Source organism: Xiphias gladius, chromosome 6 (genome assembly GCF_016859285.1).
Source record: "Xiphias gladius isolate SHS-SW01 ecotype Sanya breed wild chromosome 6, ASM1685928v1, whole genome shotgun sequence".
In the NCBI taxonomy this organism is placed as follows: domain Eukaryota; kingdom Metazoa; phylum Chordata; class Actinopteri; order Istiophoriformes; family Xiphiidae; genus Xiphias; species Xiphias gladius.
Genome location: NC_053405.1, coordinates 8602012 through 8615988, shown reverse-complemented (window position 1 = coordinate 8615988; position 13977 = coordinate 8602012).

Here is a 13977-nt window from a genome sequence, read left to right as displayed (position 1 = left end):
TTTCAGCTCATTCCTCGCAGAGTAACTACACTACCTACCAGTCTGCAGTTAGTCATGTAACTGCTGCAGTCTTAGTGCAACACATTTAATAAATGGAAGACATATTACATAATCAGTACATAAGTATTTATGCTACAGTGTACCTTGTCAAACAAAAGCTCCTTATGAAAAGTTTGGCTTAGCCTCTCTCCTATCCTATATGACCTTCTGAAAAGCTGACATTTAGAGTGAATTTGTTTCTCTCCTTGTGTGGTATGATTGTGTGCCTCTGTACCCCTCTTACACTTGAGCTCTGTCCACAGTGCTGGGATTTGTTTTAAACTTTTCAGTACTAGTGCTAATACAATATATGAGATTTAATGCTGAAACCAAATCAATTGACAGTGTTTGATACTAGGTTGCATTGCAGTCAGTACCAAAAAAGTGTTCCCAGCCCCGGTCCCTCTACATCCTAAAAGTCATAGTCCTAGTTTTTTATGAAAGTGATTTTTGCATTTTAACCAAGATTTTTTTTTAATCACCCATTCGACCATTTGCTAAGCCCTTTCCCTCCTTAGTTTATGTTGCTATGCCTGCCATTCTTTTTGTTGTTGCATAGTACATACAGTATGTAGTTAATAATGGCAACGGGGGCAGATTCACCTAAAATTTAGAGTAATTTTTGAAACAATGGGTCCAAAACTTCAGACAGTGGTAAACAAAAGTGGGTTCCGCATTTTTGTTGTCTTTGAAATTGTAACTGTACTTGGCAGATATTATCAGCTACGCTATACCTAGCTAGCTAATTAAGCTAACTTTAGGTTTACAAGTCGGTTGAAAAATCTCCCTCTGACTTTTTAATGTTTTCAGCTGCCTCGTTTTAAAAGAATAAGAATCTTGCAAAAGAGTTTTAAATATGCACTTCATGGCTACATACATAAGAGTTCTAGGATCAGACTTTTGTTTTGTTCTAACATAATCCTGTTTGACTGCTTATCTTACATACTTGTTCAGTTTTTCAAACACTGTTTTTCACTTCAACATAATAAGGAAAAAGCTTTGAGGACGAGGACTATATGGTGTGTTTTGCAAAAGTAATGCTAGCTCAGATAAAGTTGGCTATCTAGGTAAACTTCTCCAAATCCAGTAAAGTTTGGGACAGAGCTGCTAATGTTAGCCTAAACCCTGACAGTATCCAGGACCAGTACACTGCATCTCTGTTTTTTTTAATATAACCTGTAACCCCTCTTTGTCTTGGAAGTAACCTAACTACTTTAGGTATTAAGCTAGTTAGCCGGAAATGCTAACGATTGACTTTACATTACAACAGGAATGGATTAAACACACACTTTACTCCAGCGCTTACACAGACTTGTGTACAACCCTTCGAAACCTGGATGTATCCAAAGTTTGCTGGCCCGCCATTTCTAGTTCGGGAGAGGGGTTTAGCAAACAGTCAATGAATGGATCGTGGCTGTTGCTCGGATCTGGCTATTTCAGTTCATGTAAAGAGTTAAGTAATTTTTAACTGCCACTGCTTGCACTAAATATAATGCGGCTAGTTATTATAACGTGTCGACTTGGAGTCAAGTATAGCCAGTCCATCTTAATTCACTTTCAGCTGGATCTCACTGTACGGAAATTCTATCTCCATGGGCAGCTACAGAAAGATGTCAAGCTCAGCATCTCCATTTGTTTGAGCCACTGAAGTGTTTCCTCTCTCCTCCTCCTCCTCCTGCCTTTCTTTTCATCCTACTTTCCACCACACTGGCTTGATGGAAATATTCAGTCCGTGCCAACACACACATCATGCACACACAATGCACTCTCACTGGAGACAGCACTATAAAACCAGCACCACAGAAACAGGCCAGTCCTGGAGACAGGCAAGGAAAACTGAGCTAAAACTGGACCTTGAACTCTTGGACGAGTTGGAACAGTCTTTTCCCTCTCTAAATACAAATAGAGCATCTGCCAGTCGGATGAGTATTTCAGGCATGGTATATCATCCAGCCACAGTATAGACATGAAGTCATTTGAAACCTCCTTCCCTTTTAACATATGTGTTGGCTGTAAAGCACTATTGCATGCCAAAGAAACAGTCTGCTCTGCTAGTTTGTGGTTTGCTTTCCAAATTAACCATGCCATATGGGGGGAAAAAAATTTAGTGTAGGGAACAAACCTGTAAAACACATTACATCAAGCTATAGTGTCTCTCTCTCTGAAGATATACTGCAGCCCACGGTGGTTCAATGTGTTTTCACTGGGCACATCCAGTCTAAAATAGGACTATCAACATTGTTTCAACTGCTTTTTGGCAATGATTTAATGAGTGCTGACAGCCTAGGTGCCAGGAGTGATTGCTTGTGGCCTGTTTGTTTTCGAAAGAGAGGGGTGATAATTGCTGTGTGCATGAGTAAGAATGGAAGTGTTACTAACTGGCAAGCTTGTGGAAAATACCTTTTAGTCAAAGCTGAAAGAAATGTCTCTCCTCGCTTTCTAGATTTTTTAGAAGGTACGAAGGTAAAGACAACTCAGCAGGCTAGCTCCCAAAAACCCCTCTGTTCTATCCTTTTATGATGTCCAGAAATTATCAGATGCCCAGTGCGCGATGTGTTTGCCTTGACTTCAGGTGCCGGGCACCCTCCGGCTACTCTGGGCACAAGACAGACAGCATGATTAAATAGACGAGTGGATAGCTACACGATTGTCATGACAATGAGACCAACCGAGCTTCAGCCCTAGTGGCTACATAAAGCAATGTTTACTGCAGTCGTAGGAGTTAAATATATTCAAAAAGTTTTTTATAAGCTACTAAAAAGAACAAAGCATTACCAGGTTGTGAAAAATCCCTTTGATTGGTTAGATGATTTGACCCCTTATTTAAAAAAAACAAACGATCAAACCAAAATCAGTTTATTAACAACTTAACACTTTTAACCTTAACAATAACTGAATCCTTTTTTTTTATATAGCTTATAACCTTTATGTTGACTGATAGACTATGCAGATTCAACTGTATTACTTCCAGAAAGGATTAACACAAATCAGTGTGATCTTTCAAGCAACTAAGCATATAAGCATTTTTCCCATAATGTTGTACTATTGCTTTAAGGTCATTTAAGACTGTCATCTTAGCACCAACGATATCACTGGTATTGGCATGGTCTCATTCATTTCAATTATACCAGGATATCAGACCCAGAATTTCTTCCTATTAATTCTGACTGATCTGTAAAGCAGATGTCAAGTCCAAAAAAACTGTAATCGTGATTTCTCCTGATGAACTCTCCGTTTAAATTTTCAATTTTATTACCTTAGGAATCATAATTTTTGCCAGGTACAGAGGAATCAAAGGAATCAGAGGAATCAAAACTTTTGATTCCTCTGTACCTGGCAAAGACCCAATTTGGGCATGAAATGTTTTACTTATGGTAATGTAATAAAACAAAAAATTTAAAAAGGGAGTGTTGCGAGTCCTTGAGACACAAGTCAACCATTCAGTGTAAGCTTTAGATGATAATTATGTTGGATTTTTTTAATTTTTCACTGTACATGAAGTCATTTCCAGTGGTGAAAAGTAACTAAGTACATTTACTCAAGTACTGTACTTAAGTGCAAATTTGTGGTACTTGTACTTTACTTGACTATCTCCATTTAATGCTACTTTATACTACCACTCCACTACATCTCAGAGGGAAATATTGTACTTTCCACTACATTAATTTGACAGGTTTAGTTACTAATTACTTTACACAATGGAATATATAACAAGCTTTTAAAATACAACCTATTGTTAAAGATTAAACCGATGGTTTCCAACCTGGTTGGCTTCTTACATCTTACCAAAAAAAGCAGTGTGTAGTCAGGGTCACATTTCAGATGTCTATAAATTGTTAACAGCTCCACCAAATAGTGATTATTCCCTCTAAACTAAATTGCTCAATTGATCCAATATCTCACCAAAAATCAAAGATTAAAGAAGAAGTCCAAAGACTGAAAACAGATATGTGTATCAAAACGTTGTCTTTTCTTCTTCCCTCTCCCATTAATCATCTCACAACCCCTCAGATTTATCTGGTGACCCTGTGGAGGCGCTCGACCCCTTGGTTGGAAACCACTGGACTAAACTAGCTAACTGTATATAAAATAGTTAAAACCAGCTCCACCTTGAGCAGCTACAACAGTAAAGTGTAAAAGTAATAATGGTGTGCCAGTCAAGGGCCGTTTTTCTGTACAAAGAGTACTTTCGTTTTGATACTTTTGATTCATCATTTTCACACTTACCACTGCACTGTTCAGCATTTTTACAGAGTACAGCCACCCTCTCTGTTAGCGGTCCGAAATGCTTTTAAGAGCCTTTTTACCTGCGAGTTCTGGCCGTTTTTGGGGAGGTTAAAAGACAGACTGTTTGTGTCTCCCCTGGAGGCAGAGTAGAGGGAGACACAGTGAGCTGAGCAGTGCAGCACACAGCACACAGCACACAGCTACAGGGAAGCTACCACTCCCGGTGTCCCACTGTTTTCTTCCTTCCTCTTACACATACACAAACAAACACAAGCACAATATAGTCCAGGACTGACATGGGTCTCTAGGAACCTGACAGCTCCTCAAAGAGAGCGATTAAGCATTTCCTTTTTCTTGAACTTTATTTATACTTTAATCCCGTGTGTGTTTGTGTTTTGTTAACATCCCAAACCGCTCAGTCAGAGGGAAGTGAACTGAAATAAACTCCACTGGGTGCACACTGGGTTCTGAACAGGGTCAAAAACTTAACCTAGGCAACACAAAGCTTAGAAGGTTGGAAGATAAAAGCCACTGAGACCGACTGCAGTACACTGGATCAGTCGAATCGATATCCTTGCTTGAGTGAGTGAAATTTACCTGAATTTTCACAGTACGATGCATTTTTATTATTTGGTTATGCAATGTGCCCAGAGAAAAAATTTATTTTCTCTTTGTAAAGTGGAAATGTTCAATAAATATCTGATTATGTCAGTGATGTGGAGAATTATATTATGCAGTATGTAAATTATACAAGCTTATCCAATGATTAAAGATATTTTAAGTGTTTTTGCTTGTGTTTTTTTATTCCTATATCAAATAGGGAAGTGGGGGATCACAGTAATGTTACTCAGGAAAACATCCTATTCAGCTGTTCGACCTCTTGATCCTTCGGTTTTGAGAAACTACACTTGCATTGTATCAAATATTTCCCACGAGAGAAAGCAAATAAGAAATTCAAAACCTAACCCTCCCCACCCTCTCCTGGTCAGCAGCTGTTTTTTACTCTCCTGATCTCTTAATGTAAACTACTCTGAGTGCTTTCAGTGAACCTATTGAAAATTCCTAATCAATACCCTGCCCAGCTCTCCCACAAAGGTTTTTCAATGAAGATCCATTCGCTCCCAGAACACTCAATGGCCATTTCCATAAGCAATTTCAAAGATGCTAAACTACGCTGATTGACGAAACTAGAGCCAGCATCCTTGTCCTTCCTACAACAGGTAACAGAAAGAAGGTGTAAGGATGAATGGGAAATTATTAAATTGAATATAAAAGAATACAAAAGTATATTTTGATAAATACATTATATTGTATGTCTTTAGACAGTTTTCCTCTTGAATAGTAATATTTGCAAACTTTAAAATATAAGTAGCCTATACAATACACATACAGTATATGCATTCAAAATGGGGGGGTCACACCTCCTGACAAGATCACACCTTTATAGGGTGATGAGTCAAGAGGGTTTAGCATCAGCATCGTTAGTAGGCATCATTATAGTTGATCTACTTTAAGAATGAATGACTGTACTAGCATGTAATCTAACAACAGCCTCTGGCCCCCTTTGACAAGTATATTCAGACTCGGCTGAGTGGGAAGAGGCTGGGGGCATGATAAAGGACGGGAGGATCTTGGAGATGTGATGTAGGGGATCGGTTCTGCAGATCCGAATATACACTGGTTGGGTTCAAAGACCGAGGTGATGAAAGCCGGGTGTGCGTGTGAGAAGGTGACAAGGGGGACGGTTCTGACGATGCCCTCTGGGTGTGTCAGAGTCAGGGCACCCAGCTGTTGAGGCTCAGATGTGGATTAGTGAGGAGTGTAGATTGTGGTTCGCCAAGACCAACCAATGAAGCTCAATCAAGAAGAGTACTTTTCATGCCTTCTGCTTTTTTTTTTGTCTGCTTTCACATGAATCAGCTTACTGTGAGCATTGCCCCTATCCACTTCAATCAATCTGATTTCACCACAACCTCTCAATAAATTGCTGCTGTCAGCATGGAAAGCTTGGAAAGCTGTCAGCACTCATTTCAGAGCTTTCAGAGAGTTTGATCTGACTCCATGTCCAGTCCCAGAGCTTCTAAACAATCCTGCAGTAGTTCACATTTTGAAAAAAATCTTCACTACCACCAGTATTTAGACATAGTTTCACTTTTATTATATTATTCACTCAAACAATATAAATTAATTTCATCAATAGGTCACGCAAGCCTTTATTTCTATCTTTTTTGTGATTATTTCTGTGGTGAAAATAGTTAGGACTGAACAAATTCACTTTCCTTTCAGCAGTCCCTATTGATAAAATCATAAAGGAATTATATACACATGAGATGGGAGATTAAAAAGCATTACGGTAACAATATTTACTGCATAATAATAAATGGACAAAAACACTTACAAACTCGATGAAAGCTCTTACGTTTGTTGCTCTGAACACTGACGTTGAGTTGAGTGAAACGGGAAACAACCATTCACGCTTACTGACTGACTGGCTGGCTGGCCGGCTGACTGACAGGTGATCTCTGAGAGGTGCAGAGCAGAAACACTACTCAAAAATGTCTTCTTTGAACCTCGAGAGACCAACCTGCATGAAAATGGGTGGCTCTATGAAGATGATGTACTGCTGTGTTACAGTGCTGGTGTCAGTGTCAGCCACTGGTGTTCAGTGTCCAGGAGACAGTGGCTTTGTCTGGCAAAGCATTACTCTGCTAGTTGTAGCGGGCTAAGTGTTTGCGGCTGGCGTTGATGCCTGTGTCAGCAGAGATTTTCATTTTACCACCAACGACCGCAAGAAGCCGTCAGATACCACGCAGACTGGAGAACAGCACTTTTTAAGTTGCAGTGAATCGGCTGATCATATAAATGCCGCTGCTTCAAGCTGTGCTCTATTCAGAGCCCTGACAGGGTATTTTTATTTCCGTTTGAGCGTTTTATTCCACAGTGGGTGGCAATCGTACGGAATGCACACAAACAACGTGGGGAGTTGTAAAAGCACAGTAAAACAGTTGGAAGGAGGAAGGTTTCCTGCTAACAAGACAGGGCGGAGGACCCAGAACAAGGGGGGGGCAATGTAGAAAAAAAATATATTAAAAGGAATTGTTCGACATTTGGAGAAACATTCTTATTTGCTTTCTTGCTGGGAGTTAGATGAAAAAAACAAAAAAATCATAATTGTATGCTAAATAGGAGGCTATAGAGCCAGCAGGCTATTAGCTTAGCAGAGCATAAAGACTGAGAGCAGGGGGAAATATTTAGCCTGTATCAATGGAATCCTGGCAAGAAAAGAATTCCAGCACGTAACTCCCCCTAAAACCACAACCCGTGGTTTTTACCTTCTGGTTTGTGTGCTGACTAAACAAACAAGATATAATGTGTTAATTTATAACACGAGGAGGTGCTAACTGGCAAATTTGTTAAACTCTGGACAAAGTCAAGCAAGCAGTTTCCCTCTTCTTACAGTCTGTATGTTATACTAAGCTAATTATCTCCTGGCTCCAGTTTCACATTTAAAGTAAGACTATGTAACTTTTAAATGTATAAAAAGTAAATTCATCCTCATAAAAAAAAAAAAAAATTTAGATTTCCCATGCGTATGATAGCTTCACACAGAGAAACACATGGGGAATGAGTGGCAGCAGTGTTTGCTGCATGTGGCATAAGTAGACCACAGAGTGGAGGCGCAGCCAGACGTACCTGCCTTCAATCAACCCACTGAATCGCTGCCACTGGTTCACGCCGCGCACCCACTCATGCTCGCCACCCACAGTTAGTGTCAGTGAGTGGTGATGATACATGTCTACCCTGTTACAGTGCCACCAATCTACTGATCTAACCCGCAGCAAAAATGTAAATAAACACCAGATTATTTTCATATTATACAGGAAAATGTTGGTAAATTAGACCTGAGGAACTCCAAGATTAAAGTACTTGTAGAAAAAGAACTGAACACAATAACATATGTCTTTAAAAAGTCTGTTATTTCAATAATTATGTAAAAAATGTCCAATTTTCCTTCTACCTGTCAGTGGATTGTGAAGCTGTCAAATTCACTAAAGAAAATAACAAAGACCGAAGTTAGGTCTGGTGTGTGTGTACACACAGACACACCATCTACCACTTATATTCAGATTTTAAATCCCATTGCAGATCAAGTGAAAACACAGCTGCTTACTGCTGTCTTGCCATTTTGCCATTTAGTCAGGTTAAAGACAATAGTTACAATGAGCCATAGAGTCTTATAGTACCACTAATCTGCTCAAGTACCCCTCAGTCTCATGACAGCAGCCATTCAAAACTAGAGAGAAAAACACCACAGGCCTCCAATCAGCCTCAGCATGGTGTGAGAGGAAACCATAGATCCGGACCTCTTTATCCTCAAGAGTCGTCGTCTGACCTCACGTTACCCCAGCCGGGACAAATTTCAGGGACGAGATGGGTCAAAAAGATTTTCATAAGGGAGAATGGAAAGCTAGTCTTTAACATTCCTTAACTTTGTTGATATACTCCTCAAAACCATTTGGTGTTGTAGCTCACTCCATTACGCAAAACTTTTCCTTATGTGCTATGTTTTTGGTATTTTTAATGTAGCTAATATTTAATATTCACCTATGTGTTTATCAAGGCAGGATTAGTTTTCCTGACAGAATCCCTTCTTCTGCTGAGATTTTTTGGTTGCCCCCCCAAAAAAGCAGATCCTTTTCCACAAATCCTAACTGCATAGCAATTTACTATTAAATGTCAATTTCTTGACGTAAGTGTCTGAAATGGCTATAAAGGCCTCTGGACAGCATCTGCACTGCTGACACAGATGATACAGGCACAGAAATCCCACTTTACCCGTGCGCACATGCAAAGCCAGGACCAAATATTATATAAGGCCGCTCAGTGAACTTGAGTTTTCTAGTTTAGCCCTCCTTAGTGAAAACCAAGCAAAGTATAGGGGTGCACTCAAAACTGGATCAAAAACCCCTTAGAACCCCTGGTAAAACCTTTTTAATCCGATGCTGGTGTCTAGTTGAAGTAAGTGTGAGTCTTTTGTTTCTGTTTTCAGTAACTCATGAGTCCAAGGAAGGCACGAGGTTATCTGGATATGACAGTTTATAAACATTCCCTCTTTCCATTCAAAACATCCAAAAACCAAAATTCAACTCCTTCGAGCTTCTTTTAACAAAGACCATTTGGAATTATCCAACCTCTCTTTATTCTTATACACTCAGCTGCCAGTTTTTTAGGAACGCAAAACTGATGCAGTTTAAAATAACAGTCCTTCGATTAAATCCTAACTTCATGATGGTTATGTTCAGTTTTTGTTGAATCTGTTTTAAAAAGCTGATGATTCATGATCTCATTGGACAGATATATGGGTGTACCTAATAAAACGGCAACCGAGCGCATATTATATGGTCAGAAACGCAAAATCCGTTTTTGTTCCCATCTTAAATTTGACAGACCACCTTCTTGTGTCACGTAACCACCTGGACATGAGCAGTAACCTAGACAAAATTATAAAACAAAGTCTTAACCATTGGACCAGCTTCAACCTATAAAATAATGTCCAAACATGTAGATAGGAAATTCCCTCTAAATAGTAACAGAATGATCATATTAGTTGAATTCACAGATTTATGCAATAATATATATACAAAGTTATTTATAGTTTGTTTTGGCTTTTTCACTGAAAATGAGTGCAGATAAATAATGTGAAAGTTTTTTTTCTTCACTAAATTTTTATTTAATATATGTGCTCTCATACTGTAGCTTCATATTACTTTACGATCATCTCTTCCTCCCCCTCATATTAACAACTACTCGGATCCTCTGACAGTTTGTTAGGATGTTCCCAGACGGTGGAATGTGCATGGCCGTCCCACGAGCTGGTTGCTACTGTTGAGTGTTTTTACTCCAGAGGTCCCCGGGCTCTAAGGGACCACAAGGGAAACAAACAAAGGGGCAGAACTAGGCCGTGGTGTTCCCACCGAGTGACGTAATCCAACGTGGGTCAAGGTCAGCGGAGGCCGGGGTTTTTGGGAATTGTTGTTGGGGTTTCCAATAGCTACCCAAAGATTTTGTGAGGTAACTCATAACATGGCCTGGGATGAGGCCATCTGTTTTGTGTTAGCGTGACTGGGTGCGCGTGCGTGTGTTAGTTTCTCAGCAGGATTCTCCGGTCCCAGCGTACTCTGCCGGCTGTTATGGTTGAGGTCATTTTGTGTTCACTGTATGCAATGAGTGTGATTCCACATTGACAAATGTAAACGCATTTGTAGGGAGATGTCACTGGTGTCAGATGTTCATGCGCAAAACAGAGAGAGAGAGAGAGAGAGAGAGAGGGAGAAAAGTTAAGACAAATAATCTAACAAAAAGAGGGGAAAAAAAGATGAGATATGAAACAGATAATTTAACCCAAGGTTATATCATTTCCAATCTGTTTGAAGACTGAATGTAGTGAGTATTGATCACGTAATCCCTGGCCACAGAGTCAAGGATCCTAGATTCATTCTTATTCCACTTGCAAATCCTTTAAACGGTCGATATTTACTTTGAGGTACTCAGATTGTCGGTTCAAAGCAGACCTGTACAGTATAAAGTTGAATTTAAGGAATAAATCAGCAGGCAGAAAAACCCTTGTCAGAGATAAATCTCATGTTGAGACTTTTCAGAGCAAGTAATTGTCACGTTATTTTTTTAAACGAGAGTGTGGTCAAACAGATTTAGTGGCTGGGTTTTGACAAAATCGCTCTGATTTCAGAAAACAAAAACTTTTTTAGAGTCAGATCACAGTTTTTTGAAAAAATTAAAGAACTTCTGACCAAGTTAATGATCTGCTTGTTATACTGGATACCAATAAGGTTCCATTCCACCATGGATCTGTGGATGTTCACTGCAAATCCTCTCTTCCAGGGACATGAATGAAGAGATCCTTTGATTTTATGTTAGCTGTGTCTAAATGCAATTTAAGGAATGCGTACTGTATGTCTGTTTTAGTTTGGTACAGTTTAGTTTTCTTTTGCTTAACACTTTTCATTGCGATCAGAGCCTTTGGCAGTTCACTGTGTCAACTGTCATTGAATTCAGCTGTTCAAGGGAGGTGCTTAAAGACCCTAAACACCTATGGTTCAGCTACACAGGTGTTTTCACTTATCGTGCCTAGTTAGACCTCTGCTGAAGACTGTGTGGGTGGGTACAAACTGTGCTTAACTGACACGCTTTGTAATCTAGTTGCACCTGTTAAAAGGTTCACAATTTTCCACAGTTCAGTTTGTCATTTGAACACAGAGGCAGTTTTTGGTCAGTGTAATCATTCCTCCCGTTCAAACTGGCTATTAAAACAACCTTTCCTAACGTGCTTTCTGTGTAAGTGATGGGGGACAAAATCTAGTGTCCTCATTCTGTGCAAAACATAATGAAGGTTACAGCCTCTACAGTACAGAAGCTTAGCACAGGAACTCTGTACAGCGAAAGGGAATTCTGCATCAAAAAGACCAATTTTTGAAAATATTTTTTTTGAAATCTCAGGTTAACTTCAGATAAACTTTTTAATATATTTTTTTACATGGACTGAAGACTGTGGAATTCATCACCCATCTCTTCCTTTGGAAGCAATGAACAGGGAGAATGATTTAAACAAAACATTAAAAACTCTTGAATGTAAATATGGTCATGTGAGTGTTAAAAATGCAAACTTATCCTTTAGGGTATATTCAGAGTGGATTTCCTTTGGCAAATTTTATCCATGTGGTGTCTCTAAAAGCAGGTGAACCCTAACAACAACAACAGTTAATCGAGGTGTACATTATTCTTCATCTTATCAAACATCTGGCTGTCATTAACCTCTCGTGATGTTCTTGCATTCACTGCAGCCGATCTGGAGCAGAGGTTTAATCACTCAGAATAAGTTAAAACATCTGGGTGGGTGTGCAAGGTCTTTAAGTGATACATAATGTAGCTTTTGTCATTTTAACAAAGGATACAGATGGAAGTTCACGGGGATCAAAGCTAAAGGATAGATTTACATTTTTTTCAAGCCTAGCTTCAAACAGCGCTAACATGCCCATATGTGCGTTGAAACGTTGAAACGTTTCTCGGTCGCTGGTTTCATTTCTCCAGTTTATACTGGCCGTGGAGAGATCCTCCTCCTAATGTGATTCCAGTGTAAGAGATGGGGCACAAAAGCCACAGTCCTCCTTTCTCTGCACCAATGTATTGTAAAGCTCAGCTGAAGTTAATGTGAGGCTTCAGGAGTCTGACTTAGTAAAGGTGTACAGGAATCTCAGGAATCCCCAACCTCACCTTTTTCCTTGTTCTGAAATGTCAGGAAGCAGCTTGTGCAGGCTTGAGAAAATGTGTCCGACATGACCACTATGTAGTGTGCAATGTGAGATTAAAGGGGTCAAAAGATTTTGAAATTGCTACTACATGGTTGCATGGGTCTCCGGGGAGCAATAGAGTGATGGAGCTTGCCAGTAATGCATTACAATAAAGGGGTGCAACTCAGCATAGAGAAATGGTCTTCCATACTGCTGACAAAGCTCATGGAAATGTTTCACGTGCACTCATATGCAAGTACATGGACGGGCATTCACACCCACATAAACACACACGTGCTCCCTCTTTTGTGCAAACGTACACACAAAACTGCATTACAAAGATTGATCTGTAGTCATGGTCATATGGATCCATATATGCACTTAACAGAAAATAGGGAACGAGTTCACAGAAGCCTGGGTTGTTGCCTTTCCACATGCCTGTAGTGGACCCCAAACCAATTAGGCCTTAATTGAGTGAAGGCGGGGGGGTCAGCCGAGTCTCTTTCACCCTGTTAGCCAGAGACAAGCATGCTTTGTGACACACGTACTGACTGATCTGGAAGCATTTCGTCCATCCGACCCACTTACGACACACGAGGCCAAGCGAAAAGGCTCCCCCAAGTCGCTTTCAGAGACTCATGTGCATCTCACGTTCTTCTCTCACAAACAAGTGGACAACTGGGTTTTGCCATGCAACTGTTCGGGCTAATGGTTTTGGTAGATTATCAGTGTGTGCCCTATAAATATGTGGGCTAATGCTTCTTTTCGCTCCTGCAAACAAGCTGAATAATTGGTCGGAATCGACGAGGACGAGCTCTTTGATGGCATCTTTCAATACCATCAGCACGGAAGTTTGTCACCATCGAGCTCGACTGACCTAGTTGTTCTGTCTCCAATCAACAAGAAATAACAATGGAGAAAAGGTTGGGTGAGGTAATATGATGGTGTTTAGTTGCTGGATTGAACATGGCTGCACAACATGGGCTAGTTAACTGCACCCGGGTTATTTTAGTTGGATTTATGAGTGTCTTTAATGAGAGGGGGAAAAGCTAGAGAGAAGTTTGGCCTCAGTGAACCAGATGTCAGCAATATGGACACTTCTGAGATTTTAGAACTCAACATTTATACTTTGGTGAATGTACAGTAGAATCCCAGGTGGTTTCACACATTTTAGCCACGAATTCGGAACTGAAAATTTTATTTATTTTTTTTTTTGTCCAAAGAGGAGGAGAGATGCTGCTCCTCAAAAGGGTACTCCGGTCATTTATTTATCATAAAATTGAGGGATTTGTGAGACACACAAACAAAATGGTTAAAATCGGTGCAGCAGGGGCTGAGATATCCTGACCTTTTTAGTATCTAGTATGACTCAAGCTTCGAAAACACTGGATACTACATTTTGTGG